The sequence below is a fragment of the Macaca mulatta genome, chromosome 11 (genome assembly GCF_049350105.2).
Source record: "Macaca mulatta isolate MMU2019108-1 chromosome 11, T2T-MMU8v2.0, whole genome shotgun sequence".
NCBI lineage: Eukaryota > Metazoa > Chordata > Mammalia > Primates > Cercopithecidae > Macaca > Macaca mulatta.
In genome coordinates this window covers 20,170,644-20,184,919 of record NC_133416.1, presented here as the reverse complement: position 1 = coordinate 20,184,919, position 14,276 = coordinate 20,170,644, and positions in this window count along the sequence as shown.

Sequence of the window (14,276 nt, the reverse complement as noted above, 5' to 3'; positions counted from 1 at the left end):
GCACACAATCAAAAATAGAATGGAGCAAAATATTAAAAAATTTTAAAAAATGATTATTTTAGAATTCTATATCCAGAAAAACTATTGTGCAAAATGTAGGAGAAATAAATATTTAGGCAAACAAAAACTAAGAGAATTTGCTATCAGCTGATGTTCCTTGCAGAGAAATTTTTTTACAAGTTCTTCAGGCTGAAGGAAAATGACATAGGACAGAGACATGACTCTGCATAAAGAAACAGCTTTTAAGAGGACTTATGTGGAGGTAAATCATATATTTATATATATTTACTTTTCTTATTAACTAATCTAAATGATAGCATTTTGAAGTAATAATAGTAAAGTGTTGGGTGGTTATAGAATAAGTTATGTGAAATGAATAACAGCAATGTCATAAATGATGGAAGAATGGAGAATACTCTGAGATGCTTACACTACATGACTACATGTGAAGTGGTATAGTGTTATTTGAAAGTGGACTAAGATTAGCAAATTATATACATAACACATATATTTATATATTATAAAATGTATATATATATTATAAATTATAATTTTGTAAGGATGTATAAATGCCATGTTAACAGAACAGATGAAATTAAGTAATATAAACTGTTCAATTAAAACCACAAAAGACAGAAAATGAGTAGAAAACAAGGACAAAAGAACAAACATCATAGAAAACAGTTAAGAACATGTCACATGTAAGTTTAAATATATGAGTAACTATTACTAATGTGAATGGTCTAAAAACAGCAAGGAAGGGAAGATACTGTCAGATTGGATAAAACAAGACCCAATTATATGTTGTCTATAAAAACCTACTTTAGGCCGGGCACGGTGGCTCACACCTGTAATCTCAGCATTATGGAAGGCAGAGGTGGATCACCTGAGGTCAGGAGTTCAAGAGCAGCCTGGCCAACATAGTGAAACCCCATCTTTACTAAAAACACAAAAATTAGCCAGGCATGTGTGGTGGCGGGTGCCTGTAATCTCAGCCACTTTGGAGGCTGAGACAGGAGAATTGCTGGAACCTGGGAGGCAGAGGTTGCAGCAAGCCAAGAGCATGCCATTGCACTCCAGCCCATGCCAACTACAGTGAGATTCCATCTCAAAAAACAAAAGAAAAAACCTACCTTAAATGCAACCACAGGTAAGTTAAAAGAAAAAGAAAGGAGAAATATATACCATGTTAATTCTAATCAAAAGAAAGCAAGTCTGGTTACATTTATTTCAGACAAAGCTGACTTTAGAATAAGAAAGATTACTGGGGACAAAGAGGGTCATTACTTAATCATTAAGAGATTAATTTTCCAAGACACCACAACCTAAATGTGTATGCGCCTACTGGAGGGTTCTTCAGAGAAATAGAACCAATAGAATAGATAGATGATTGATAGATAGATAGATAGATAGATAGATAGATAGATAGACAGACAGACAGACAGACAGACAGACAGACAGAGACAGACAGACAGATGGGAGGGGATTTACTATGAGGATTTGTTCATAGGATTATGGAGGCTGAGAAGTCCCATGATAGACCATCTGTAAGCTGGACAAACAGAAAAGCCAGTAGCATGTGGCTCATCCAATTCCAAAGAAGGAGGGAAACTGATTTTATTAACTCTCAGTTTGAGGCCAAAGACCTGAGAACCTGGAGGTTCACTAGTGCAAGTCCTGGAGTCCAAAGGCAGGAGAACCTGGGGTTCTGATGTCCAAGGACAGGAAAGAAGGGTATTCCAGGTCCAGAAAAAAAAGAGTAAATTTGCCCTTCCTTTGCCTTTTCATTCTGTGTGCTCAGCGGCTTCATGGTGTTGATTCACATTGGGTGCGGGCAGATCTTCGTTGTTCAGTCTATTGATTCAAAAAAAAATCTCTTCCAGAAACACCCAGACATACTCAGATATAATGTTTTATGACATGAGCTCTCAAGGTATCCCTTAATCCAGTCAAATTGACACCTAAACTTAATCATCACTGCACCTAAGAAAAAGAGGCAACACTGATAGAACTGAAAGAGTAAATAATCAAATACATTATCATTGTTGGGGACTTAACACCTCTCTGTCAGTAACTGATAGATCAGACAGGCAGAGATCAGTAAGAATACAGATTACCTTAACAGCCTTATCAATCACCTTAGCCTAATTAACATTTATACAATATTACATTTAACAAGAGCACCAAACATAATCTTCTCAGGTTCACATGGAACATTAATTAAGATAGATCCTATTCTGGGGCATAAAGCACACTTTCACAAATTTTTAAAAATATCATACAAAATATATTTTGAAACCATAATGGAATTAAACTACAATTCAATTAACTAAAAAAAGCAGAACAATCTCCAAATATTTAGAAATTAAGCAATAAACTGCCAAATAATTCACAGCACAAAGAAGAAACCTCAAAAGAAATTTTGATATATCTTTGTGAATTGAATTAAAATGAAAAGACCATTCCTCAAAACATTAGGGATCTAGCAAAAGCAGACTTAAAAAAAATTTATAAGACTATATTTATTTAAAAGCTGAAAGAATATAAAAATAAATAAGCTTCCAGAAAAGAAATTATAAAGTCAATAAATAATGCAAGGGCAATATACTAAAGTAAATTCCTTTCCTATATAACATCAATTAACAATTTCACTTTGAAATTTCAAAAAAACCCCCACCATTTATAGTAACAACCTTCCCCCCCCCAGTCCCACAAAATAAGTACATGAGTGTGTAAATCTGACAAAATGGGGATAGAAACAATATGTTGAAAGTACGAAACAATATAAGAAAATCCAAGAACATCTAAATAATTGGAGAGGTATTCTATTATGTCAATTCCTTCCACCTGTGTCTATGAACGTAATGCATTCCCAATAAAACCCCAGTAAGATATTTTTAAGATATCAAAACATTAATTTAAAAATGTATATGGAAAGGCAAAGAACCTGGGGTAGCCAACACAATAATAATGAATAACAGAGTTGGAGAACTCACATTATCTATTTTTAATATTTACCATAAAACTATGGTAAATAAGAGATTGTGTACTAGCAAAAGAATAAATACATAGATTAATGAAATAGAATTGAGAGCATAGATAAACTGACACAAATGTAATGAACTAACTTTTAATAAAGTTACTAAGGCAATTACATGGAGAATAGCTAGTCTTTTCAAAAGATGGTGCTGGAAAAATTGGATGTCAATATGCAACAATAAGACAAAAAACTCAGAACCTACATACAGACCTTACATCTTACACAAATTTAAAAACAATAGATCATAGACACAGATGTAAAATGCAAAATTATAAAATTTCTAGAAGAAAACATAGGAGAACATTTAGGAGACTGTGGGTTTGCTGCCAAGTTTTTGATACAATATCAAAAGCATGTTTCATGAATAAAAACATTTGCAAATTGAATTTTAAAATTAAATTTTTTGTTGTATTAAAGGTGTTGTGAAAAGAATGAAAACACTAGCCACAGACTGAGATAAAAATCTCTGCAAAATACAAATCTGATAAAGGACTTATTTCCAAAATATATAAAGTTGTTTCTTAATGTTATTAAGAAAACAAAAGCACAGTTAAAAATGGCCAAAAGATCTAAACATCTGCCTCAACAAAGAAGATATACAGATGGCAAATAAGCATTAGATAAGATGATCAAATCATTTGTCATTGGGAAAAGGTGTAAATTGAAATACAAAATTAGATATTACAGCACATCTAATAGCATGGCTAAAATCTAAAACTGTGACAAAGCAAAAGCTGACAAAATGTAGAACAACTGGAACTTTCATTTCTGATAGGAACTTTATTGCTGCTGGTAATGAAAAATGGTATAGCTATTTTGAAGACAATTTGGTAGCATCTTATAATACTAAACAATGTCTTATCTTATGATCCAGTACTCATGCTCCTAGGTATTTGCTCAAATGAGTTGAAAACTTATGTGTATTCCAGATCTACATATTAATGTTTATAGCACCATTATTCATAATAGACTCAAACTGGAAGTGACCAAGGTGTCTTTCAATAGGTGAATGGATAAATAAGTGAATAGGTAAACTGTGGAATATACATACACTGGAATACTGTTTAGCAATAATAAAAAATGGACTATCAAGCAAAGCAAAAACAAGGATGAAATTTTGGCAAAGGCAAAAATATAGAGAAAGTAAACAGATTAATGGTTGCCAGAAATTTGGAGAGAGTTAAATAGGTGAAGCACAGAAAATTGTTATGTCATTGAAACTATTTGTATGTGACTGTAATGGTATAGTCATCACACAATGTACTTGTCAAAACCTACACCTTCACAGAACAAAATGTGAGCCATACTGTATGCAAATTTTTAAAACTCACTTAAAAGGTCAGGGATACCAGGATAGAATGCAGGCTGTGATAAAAGAATCCAGCCTAACAAGTGCATGAAACAACATCAGTGAAAAGAGTTAGGTGAAAGTAACCTTGGAAATGAGTGGAGTCTAAAACTAAAGGCAAAGGAAACTGGACATAAGCACTTTACTCTAGCTGATAAAGTTGCTTCCCACAGGAGTATAGGATAACAATTCTAAAGCATACATAAACACATATAACACAATTTAATAAATGGTAAATAATGGAACCCAACTTATCACTGTTATAGTGGTAGGTTACTGACAAGAACCTGTTGACTAGAGTTGGAGACATCAATATAAAGTCATATTTATCTTAACGAGTATATATAAACAAGCGGAACACATTTACTGGTATTTATGAAAATGTAAACATGGATTAGTGTACACACATATATTACACTCTTCTGTCAACAGAGAAGTGTAGTAGCAATGACACCATGGCAGCAATGGGTACATCTAGTTCCCAGGTTTGAGATTCTAATATCATTTTCCAATAAAAATAACAATGTTTTTTTTTTTTTTTTTTTTTTTTTGAGACGAAGTCCCACTCTTGTCCCCCAGACTGGAGTGCAATGGCACCATCTCGGCTCACTGCAACCTCTGCCTCTCGGCTTCAAGCAATTCTCCTGCCTCAGCCTCCCATGTCGCTGGGATTACTGGTGTAAGCCACTGCGCCCGGCCAACAAGGGCTCTTTAGAGAAGTGGCTAGATTCTAAGATATGAGCAAGTAATATGCAACATGAGCCTAGAATGTCTTATAGTGCCAAAAAGCAAGGAAGTATGTGCTACAAAAAGACAACAAACAAGCACCAATGGGAATATGTCAAAAGGACAAAAGACTCAAAGAATCCCCAATAGCCAAAGATGGAACCATATGAGCAACAAATACAATGCCATTGAATTATCACACAAAATATAAAATATCTATAAATCTATACTGATATAAATAAATAGATAGATAGATAAATAAATGGAGAATAGGCAAATAACCCATCAAGATGAATTGCAAAAACTTTATGTGGATAATCCACTGTCACGGAGACTGAGAATAAATTCCCTGTCTTTAAGTATAGGCTGCACATTACTACTTCTGAAGAATACATTAAAAACAAGGAGAGGGAGTATAATATGTCACAGTGGAGAAAACAGAAAAATTTGACTTTACAAAGATGATTAAGGGTAATACCAACAATGGTAGATTTTGTTGCTATAATGCACCCCTGATGTGATGTAAGGTGATATGATGAGAATGACAAATTAGCTCTTTGGTTTTTCTCTTAGAATCTATAAATCCAGTCTAGTCATGAGGAAAGTATCAGATAAATACCAACTGAGGGACATTCTACAACATACCTGACCAATAATCCTCAGAACCATCAAAGTCATTAAAACAAGTTAAATCTGAGAAACTCACAGCAGAAGGTGTTTAAGGGGAAGTAACAACTAAATGTATCCTGGATAATATCCTGGAGGAGAAAAGGGAAAATCTGTAAAAATTAAAGACATCTTAATAAATTATAAACTTTATTTTGTAGCAATGTTTCAATATTGGTTTATTAATTGGAACAAATATTCCACAGAAAGGTGAAATGTCAGTAATGTAGGGAACTGAGTGTGGAATATATGAAACCTGCCTGCCGTATTTTCACAATGTTTCTGTAAATCTAAAACCATTCTAGAATAAAATTATAATTTAAATAAAAGTCTAAAAAAAAATCCATGGTAGCTAGACATGCAGGAAGGGAATTCAGAGAGATTAGACAATGACCATATCATGGAGTATCATGAAGGCCATGTTATCACAGAGATATTGTGTACTCTGTTGATTGGAAGCCTTGGTGATGTTATGATTTTATTTCCATTTTAAAAAGACAACACAGGATCTTATGTGGCATACAGATTACTGGATGAAAAAAACTGAAAGTCAACAAACAAAGAACTATTTGAAAGCTACTAAAAGAGTTCCGAAGAGAAACACTGGTGGTCTTGATAAGTAGAACTGATGGGAGATGAAAGACCTATGGAATATGAGACAGGGTTCATGGGACAAGCTAACGATTTTTGTTCTGTGCACACTGGTGTAATAATGGTAGCATTTTCTCCTATAGAGACATTGAAGAAAAATCCTGTTTGAATGTGGGGGTTGCCAATTAAATATCACAGCAATTCTGTTAGTTTCACATCATAGCACCCATTTTTCTTACACACAGAGGAAAGGTGGCTGAGAGACACTGAAATTCACCAAAATTTTTACACTTAAAAGCATTACAGCTGAGACACTATCTCATATGAGTCCAAAACCTCTGATCTTTGCATATTTCACATTGTTTACTCTCTGGCATGGGGAGAATAAATTTCTTTCTCTGTCTCTACAATTTTCAAGGTAAAGTCTCTGTGGCTATTGGCCTACTAGCCTTTCAAAAACACGTGTGAAAACTTTCCAAATGAGAGGAATTCAGTAATATTATCTCAAAATCTACTATCACCTTTTGGTTTCCTTGAGAATGCAAGGCAAAGGGGCTTAACTTTACTTCTAGCAAAGGAGGGAGAAATTTTCACCATCTTCTGGTAATAAAATAATATACAGGTTGGCATATGTCATTTGATTCAAAATCTAGGGCTGCATTAGCACTTCTGTGGGCCCTACTCACTTTTGACTTTGTATGCCCCTTCTATTAAAAGCATATTCAAAATTATATTTTACACTACAGTTGCAATAATAATATATTAATGTTACACCATAACATTTTCTTTGATGATCTACAGTACCTACAATGCCTAATAGGTAAGTCAACCGGGTTCATATCTCTGTGAAGAAGGTTCCTACAGTGTTAAGGTGATGAACAATAGAAGATATAGCTTACCCCAAATCACAGGTTCTAGAGTTTTCCAAATGAGAATTATCTCAATTCATGATGATGGTCTATAAAATCAATAACTCATTACAGATTACTAAAGCATATCCTCTGGCCCCCAGACTTTTACTAATATAGTTTTTTTTTTTTTTTTTCAATGAGGGATGCAATTCTTCAGTTTTTTTAGATTAAGCCAGCACGTTTTCTTTCCTTAGATGGTTTGTGACATTTATATTCATTTGGAAACCCTGATTTTACTCAACTTATTAATGCTGTTTTTCGTATTTTATGATATTTTTCTCTTATCTCATTGTTAAAAGGAACAGGACTTTAAAAAAATTTGTGTGTATGTGTGCATTTCTTTCTTGCCCAAATATTATGGGCAAGAACTGCTTTCTCAAGTTTTAACTTACATAGTACATCTGGGACACATTTTCTGCTCTTTTAGGCTTGCCATAAACAAGTAAGTTTAAATATCTCAAGCATTTGGTCTTTGCCCTAAATATGCTAAAGCAAGGGAAATATTTTTTATTAATAATTTTACCTTTTCTAAGAAAGTCATCACATAAAAAGGGCAGCACATTAATTAATACATGTACCCAGAGGAAAATCAAACAGTTGAAATAATAAATGTGGACATGTCTCTGAATATTTGAATAGAATTTTATTATTTAAGTTACTAGCAAATTTAATCTGTAGTCTCAGGCAAGATAATGCTTGGAAGTGTTTTATTCTTAGGACTGAGAATTCTAGATACCTAAGAGTTTATACTTTTGCTCTTTAAAATGTATTTTAATTACTAAGAATGGAATAATTTTAAAGATGATCAATTACTACATTTTTAATAGAATTGATATATTGCACTGATGACGCAAAGACATTATTTTAAACACGTTATTGTTATATGTTGATATCCATATGTATTTTTAGGATCCCAAAAGGCACTTGGATTGTTTTATCCAACAAAAAAAGCTTCTAGACACTTGTACATTTTGAAGTGTTACAATACTTCCATTAGTAGTATAAGATCAATCAGGGAAAGGCAGTTTGTGGCAGAAAATGTGCTTCGTTTTGGACATATCGCATTTCGTTATTGTAGAGATTATAAAATTAAAAAGCATTAAATGAAACAAAGTAACATATAAGTTATCCTAGTCTGCCGACATGTCATGCTGAGTTTTCAAAAATGTTATTTGCAAATAAGAGTGCATCAGACTACCCGAGTAAAATTTATTTTAAAAAATCCTTTCTTCTTAGGCAACATTTGACAGTTTATCAAGGTCCCCAATAGTAACAATGTTGCTAACAATGTGGACTGTTAATTGCTTCAATAAATAAGCATGTAAAGTGTATATTTATATTTAATATTTCAAGTAAAAGTGACCTACATGAATAGAAGAAGAAAAATTTGAAAATGTATAGGCTGTTAATTAAATGACATGAGAAGGGCAAAATTGAGCAAGGCAAGTGGATATGTTTGAAAGATAGGGGTTTTTTTTCCCGTTTCTTCTTAAATTCTCTCTAATAAGGTTATCACTTTTATTTCTCAATTTATTGAAACTACTTGCATCAAAGTCACTGATTCTTCCACATTCATAATTCCAATTGTGAATTCTCAGTCCATATCTTATTCTACAAACAGCACTGGAACCAGGAGATCAGAGTTTCCACTCCCTGCTTTAGCACCAAACTCTTCAATTAGAATTTTTCAGAGAATTTCCTTACGTTAATTTTCTTTCTCCTCTTAACTTCACCCAGTATGAAACATTTAAATGCCACCCATGTGGTATAACTTGAACATCTCACTTGAATTGAAGACCCCTATATCTACCTGATTACTTAATATTTCCATTGAATGTGTCATAGAATTCCCAAACTTTGCATGTTGAAATTTTATGTATATTCACAAACTTGCTCCATCTATAGTGTTTCTTGTCTCAATGCAAAGACTGTTTGGTTCTAGTTAAGGCCAAAATGCCTTGAAGAAATAACAACTCTTCCTCCTCATATATCATATGCAACTAGTCAAAAACTTCTATTGAATCTACCTTTAAAATATACCCAGAATATGATTACTACTCACTACCCTGGTCATAGCCACCATCCTTTTTCCCAAGTATTATTGCAATAACTTTATCTGTCTTCCTGCTTTCATCCTTGCTCCTTCTAAAATCTGTTCACTGCAGAACAATGACACAAAGTCATTCAAACTTAGTGAAACCAGTTCATTGTGTGTCTGTGTGAGAGTGGCAGTAGCGTAAGTGTTGAAAAATGTTTACGTCATTGATTTTGGTCTGTAATGTTAAGGTAGAGCCAACAGGATCTGCTGAAGTATCTGGTGAATGTTGTCAAGTGTAAGAGGTGTCAACAAAAAGAATGAGTGGCCTGAGCAAATAGAATAGAGTTGTCTCTAACTGAGAAGGAAAGACTGAGGAGAAGAAAATTTAAGGAGGAAAAAGATGGGCAGGAGTTCAGTTCTGGACACTTTAACTCTTAGAAGCATATTAAGCATCCAAGTGGAGATGTCAATGCATCTCTGGACAAAAATTTGAAGATTGGGAAAATAGATACAGTTGAATTTATAAATTTGGGCACTGATGGAGGAGAGGTTGCTTTTAAAGCTATGAGCCTTGAAACCAGGTCATTCTTTTGCTTAACACCTTCCAGTTGCTCTGCATCTCCGTCAAGGCCCTACACAATCTGGCCTCTCACTACCTCTCTAACTGCATCGCCTATTTCTCTATGGCTTTGCTCCTTCCACTCTCTCCACTGTTGTTGTTTCTTAAGCACATCAGGCAGACTTCCCACTGAGGGCCTTTGTAATGGCTGTTATTTCTCTTGCAGATGCTCTTTTCCCATCTCTTTCAAATTTTTACTCAAAAATTCAAAAAAAAAGTGATTGCTCCCTAACTGTTCTATTTTACATAGAAACCTTTTTCCAGACTCCCACTATCCTTTATTCCTTTTGCCTTCACATATAATTTGGGTATTGCTTAATTTATTGTCTGTACTCTCCCTTATTAATTATTAAATAGGCCCATGAGAAAACTTATGATTTTTTTCTTTGTTTTACTATTTAATTTCTTTTTATAACAGTAGGCAAAATCTCTCAATAAATATGTGTTGGACTTGTTGAATGACTATAGATCCATATGGTGAAATCAATTTTAAACAATCTTGATGAAATTATTCTATGTGGGTTGGATGAGAGTATGAAACATTGTTTATAGAGGTGAATTTTCTGATGAGAATTCAAGCTAAAATTATAGTTATCATTATGAAAGGATTAGGTCAAATTCATAAATAAGAAGGACAAAGTGGTTTTCAACATTAATATCTCTTAATTAGCTACTTGAAAATAAAAATAGTTTTTCTGTCATCTCCTCTAGATATACTGATCTACAGGTATCTGTATTTTATTTTACTTTATTTTATTTTACTTTATTTTATTTTATTTTTTGAGATGGAGTCTCACTCTGTCACCCAGGCTGAAGTACAGTGGCATGATCTCGGCTCACTGCAACCTCCACCTGATGTGTTCAAACAGTTTTCCTTTCTCAGCCTCCCAAGTAGCTGGGACTACAGGTGCCCACCACCATAGTCGGCCAATTTTTGTATTTTTAGTAGAGATGGGGTTTCACCATATTGGTCAGGCTCATCTCCAACTCCTGACCTCAGATAATCCTCCTGCCTCGGCCTCCCAAAGATAGTTTTAATGCAACTTGTCCAAGGACCATGCTTTGAGTAAATGCCTTAGAGAAAGAGAATGGAAAGTTGAAAGAAAACTTCTAGGATTTGAGGGAAGTGAGTTCCCATTCTCACTAAGAGTCATCTTAAAAGTATGTGATTAAATAGCAGAATTAAAAATTTGATTTAGTATTAGAGAGTCTTTTTCTTCTTTGTCAGGACTGATAAACTGAGGAAGATAGACCATTTTATTCCAGGAAGAATTTAAAAATAGATTCTCATCTTTCTGCAGTGATTTTTATGATAGTCTATTTTAAGATATCAGATTAGCAAAAATGAATGCATTGTTCTTTTCAAGTGCTGTGATTATGACTTTAAATCTTTTTAACAGCTATGAAGGGATAGACTATATGTTTCATGGTAAGTTTTAAGTTGAGATAATTGATAATAGGGCCAACTTTTCTTTGAGCATCAAAGTGAATACAATTTTAATTCTTTTGAGCCTTCCTTCCTTCCTTCCCTCCTCTCCTCTCCTCTCCTCTCCCCTCCTCTCCTCTCCTCTCTTCCTTTGTCTTTTCTTCCATTTCCCTTTCCTTTCCTTTCTTGATAGCGTCTCATTCTGTAGACGAGACTAGAGAGCAGTGGCAAGAGGCACGATCATGGCTCACTGCAGACTCCACTTCCCCAGGCTCAAGTGATCCTCCACCTTCACCTCCTGAGTAGCTGGAACTACAGACATATGCCACCCTGCCTAATTTTTGTATTTTCTATAGAGATGGAGTTTTGTCATGTTGCACAGGTGGGTCTCCAATACCTGGACTCAAGCAATTCACCAACTTTAGCTTTACAAAGCTCTGGGACTACAGGCATAAGCCACTGTGCCCAGCCTCTGCCCATCTTTAATGATTTTCTTTCTCTCTCTCTCTGTCTCTTTCTCATCAAGGTGTACATTTTTAGACCTAATCAAGGCCATATATAAATATAAAAATTTTTTTCATTTGTAAAATTAGTATTTTGTGCAAGATTTTCAATGGAAAAGACACTCCAGAAAGGTATAATTTTTATGATTTTAATTTAATATCATGATTGCTATGGTTAAAATGTGTCTCCCAAAATTCATGTTTTAGAAACTTAATCCCCAGTGCAAGTGCTGGGAGGTGTGGCATCATAGGAATTGATTAGGTCATAAGGTCTCTGCTCTCATAAAGGGATTAATGTCATTATCTCAAGAGTAGATTCTGATAAGCCAGTTTGGTCCCCTCTGGTTCTCTTGCTCTCCCCCAAACTCTCTTGCACTTCACCTTCTGCTGCAGGATAACACAGCAAAAAGGCTCTCACCAGATCTGGGTCCCTTAACCTCGAACTTCTCAGCATCCAGAACTGTAAAAAATACGTTTCTTTTCTTTATAAATTATCCAGTCCATGGCATTCTATTATAGCATCACAAAGAAGACTAAGACATTGACATTTTACATTTCTCAATATTGATGAAATAGAACGTCTATCACAGTAGTAACAGAGGGCAAAAAGAAGAAGGGATTGAGAAAAACAGTAAATTTTTGTTGCTGATGTTATTTTTCTCTTGACATTTTCGAATATATTTGCACTGTGGTATTGGATACTCAAATAAGATTTTAGCTTACTTCAAAATATTGCTGAACTAAATGTTTCCTTTATTTTCATGAGTTTTAAAATAACCAAAATGTAAACAGAAAAACTAGTCCAGGACCAGGTTCTAAAGTGGTCATTTTCTTATTAAAGATTCCCTTCAAGTGTATGTATACAGTTTTATTTAGCATTTCCAATCCCACATAAACACAAATATACACACCTTTTATCTCTAATTATACTCTGAGCTGTTTCAAATCTGTTCCTGTGTAATTGGGGCAGGGTTTGTCTGTATGACATTAACTAGTTTTTTTGTTTTTTTTTTTTTTTTAAAGAACAGCAGCAGAATTTGAAGTGATGAAACCATTTTAATTTTAAACATCCAGCCTTATCTAAGACTTCAATTTAAGAATGGGAACCTGAAAGAAATACATACAATATTTTGTTGAAATAAATCTTTCTTTTCAACTTCCAGAAACATCATGAGATTACACAGCCTGATTTATAAAAGAATTTGGAGCAAGCTTCAGACTTTAAACATTCAAAACTGAGGTTTGTTTATTTCATTTTCTACTTACTAAAAGAAGAGTTTCTAACCTGAACTAAAGGCCTGTGCTATATGTACTTGAGGTACTGGAGTGCTATATGTGCTAACTAAATTGCGACTATTTTACCACTGGTGACCTGAGTGAAGATTCAAACTTTCTTCATGTTTTTATTTTTAATATAAATATAAAAATGCTAAGCTGCAGAAAATACTGAATACACATGGATTTAACCTCAAGAAGCTCTGTAAAATTCTTAAATGACATTATAAAAACAAGAAGTTAAACCTAAAGCATCCTCCTTAATATAATTTGAGAAAAATAAAATGTTCATATCTTATGTAAGATACCAGTAACTCCTTGTTAAAACGCTACAATGAGTAAGAAACATGCACTGACCAATTTAAAACTTTATTTTTTTTTTCTATTGAGGATCATGAGATAACTTGGTTAAATTTGTTAAATAAAACAGATATACTAGTCAGTAATTATTGATGGGTGTGATACTTTTGGCATGACTAACAGTTTACTCTTAAAGAGAAGGTTACTAACAGGAAGGGCAAAACACAGTAAGATATAATCAACTCAAATTAGAAAACTCTCTTCTACTGGAAAAAAAAAAAAAGACTTTTGGTCACCCTAAGTTACAAAGTTCATGGTTTGGTGCTTTTAATGAGAAAAATGACTAATATTTATATGAAACTTTTCAACAGTTATTTCAAATGCTATTCCTCAAAAAATATCAATTTGTAACAGTATTATCTTTAAAAAATTCACATTCAAAGAGACTAGAGTTTTTATATCTAGTAAGTCACATATCTGATAATTGATGGAGAGAAATCTGAATGCCACTTGTTTGACAATAAATCCTGTGACCCATCTGGTGCCCAGTTAATTTGGATGCCTCTAAAGCATTTATTTCAGACCTATTTATAATTAATTTACCCCCTAAAAACTATTTCAATTTGCATCTGAAACCTATGACACATTTCAAGATATTGAATATATCCAACTCCAGGCGATGTAGAGTTGAGTCTGCCAAGGTCCTTCTTCAGAAAATAATTTGCTTCCCAGCTTGGAGATGTGTGCAGTTCTGTATCCGACAAGCACATGGGCATATACATGTGTGGCCATATGGCCCCATCTAGGGAATGCTGGTAATGGGTGAATGAATG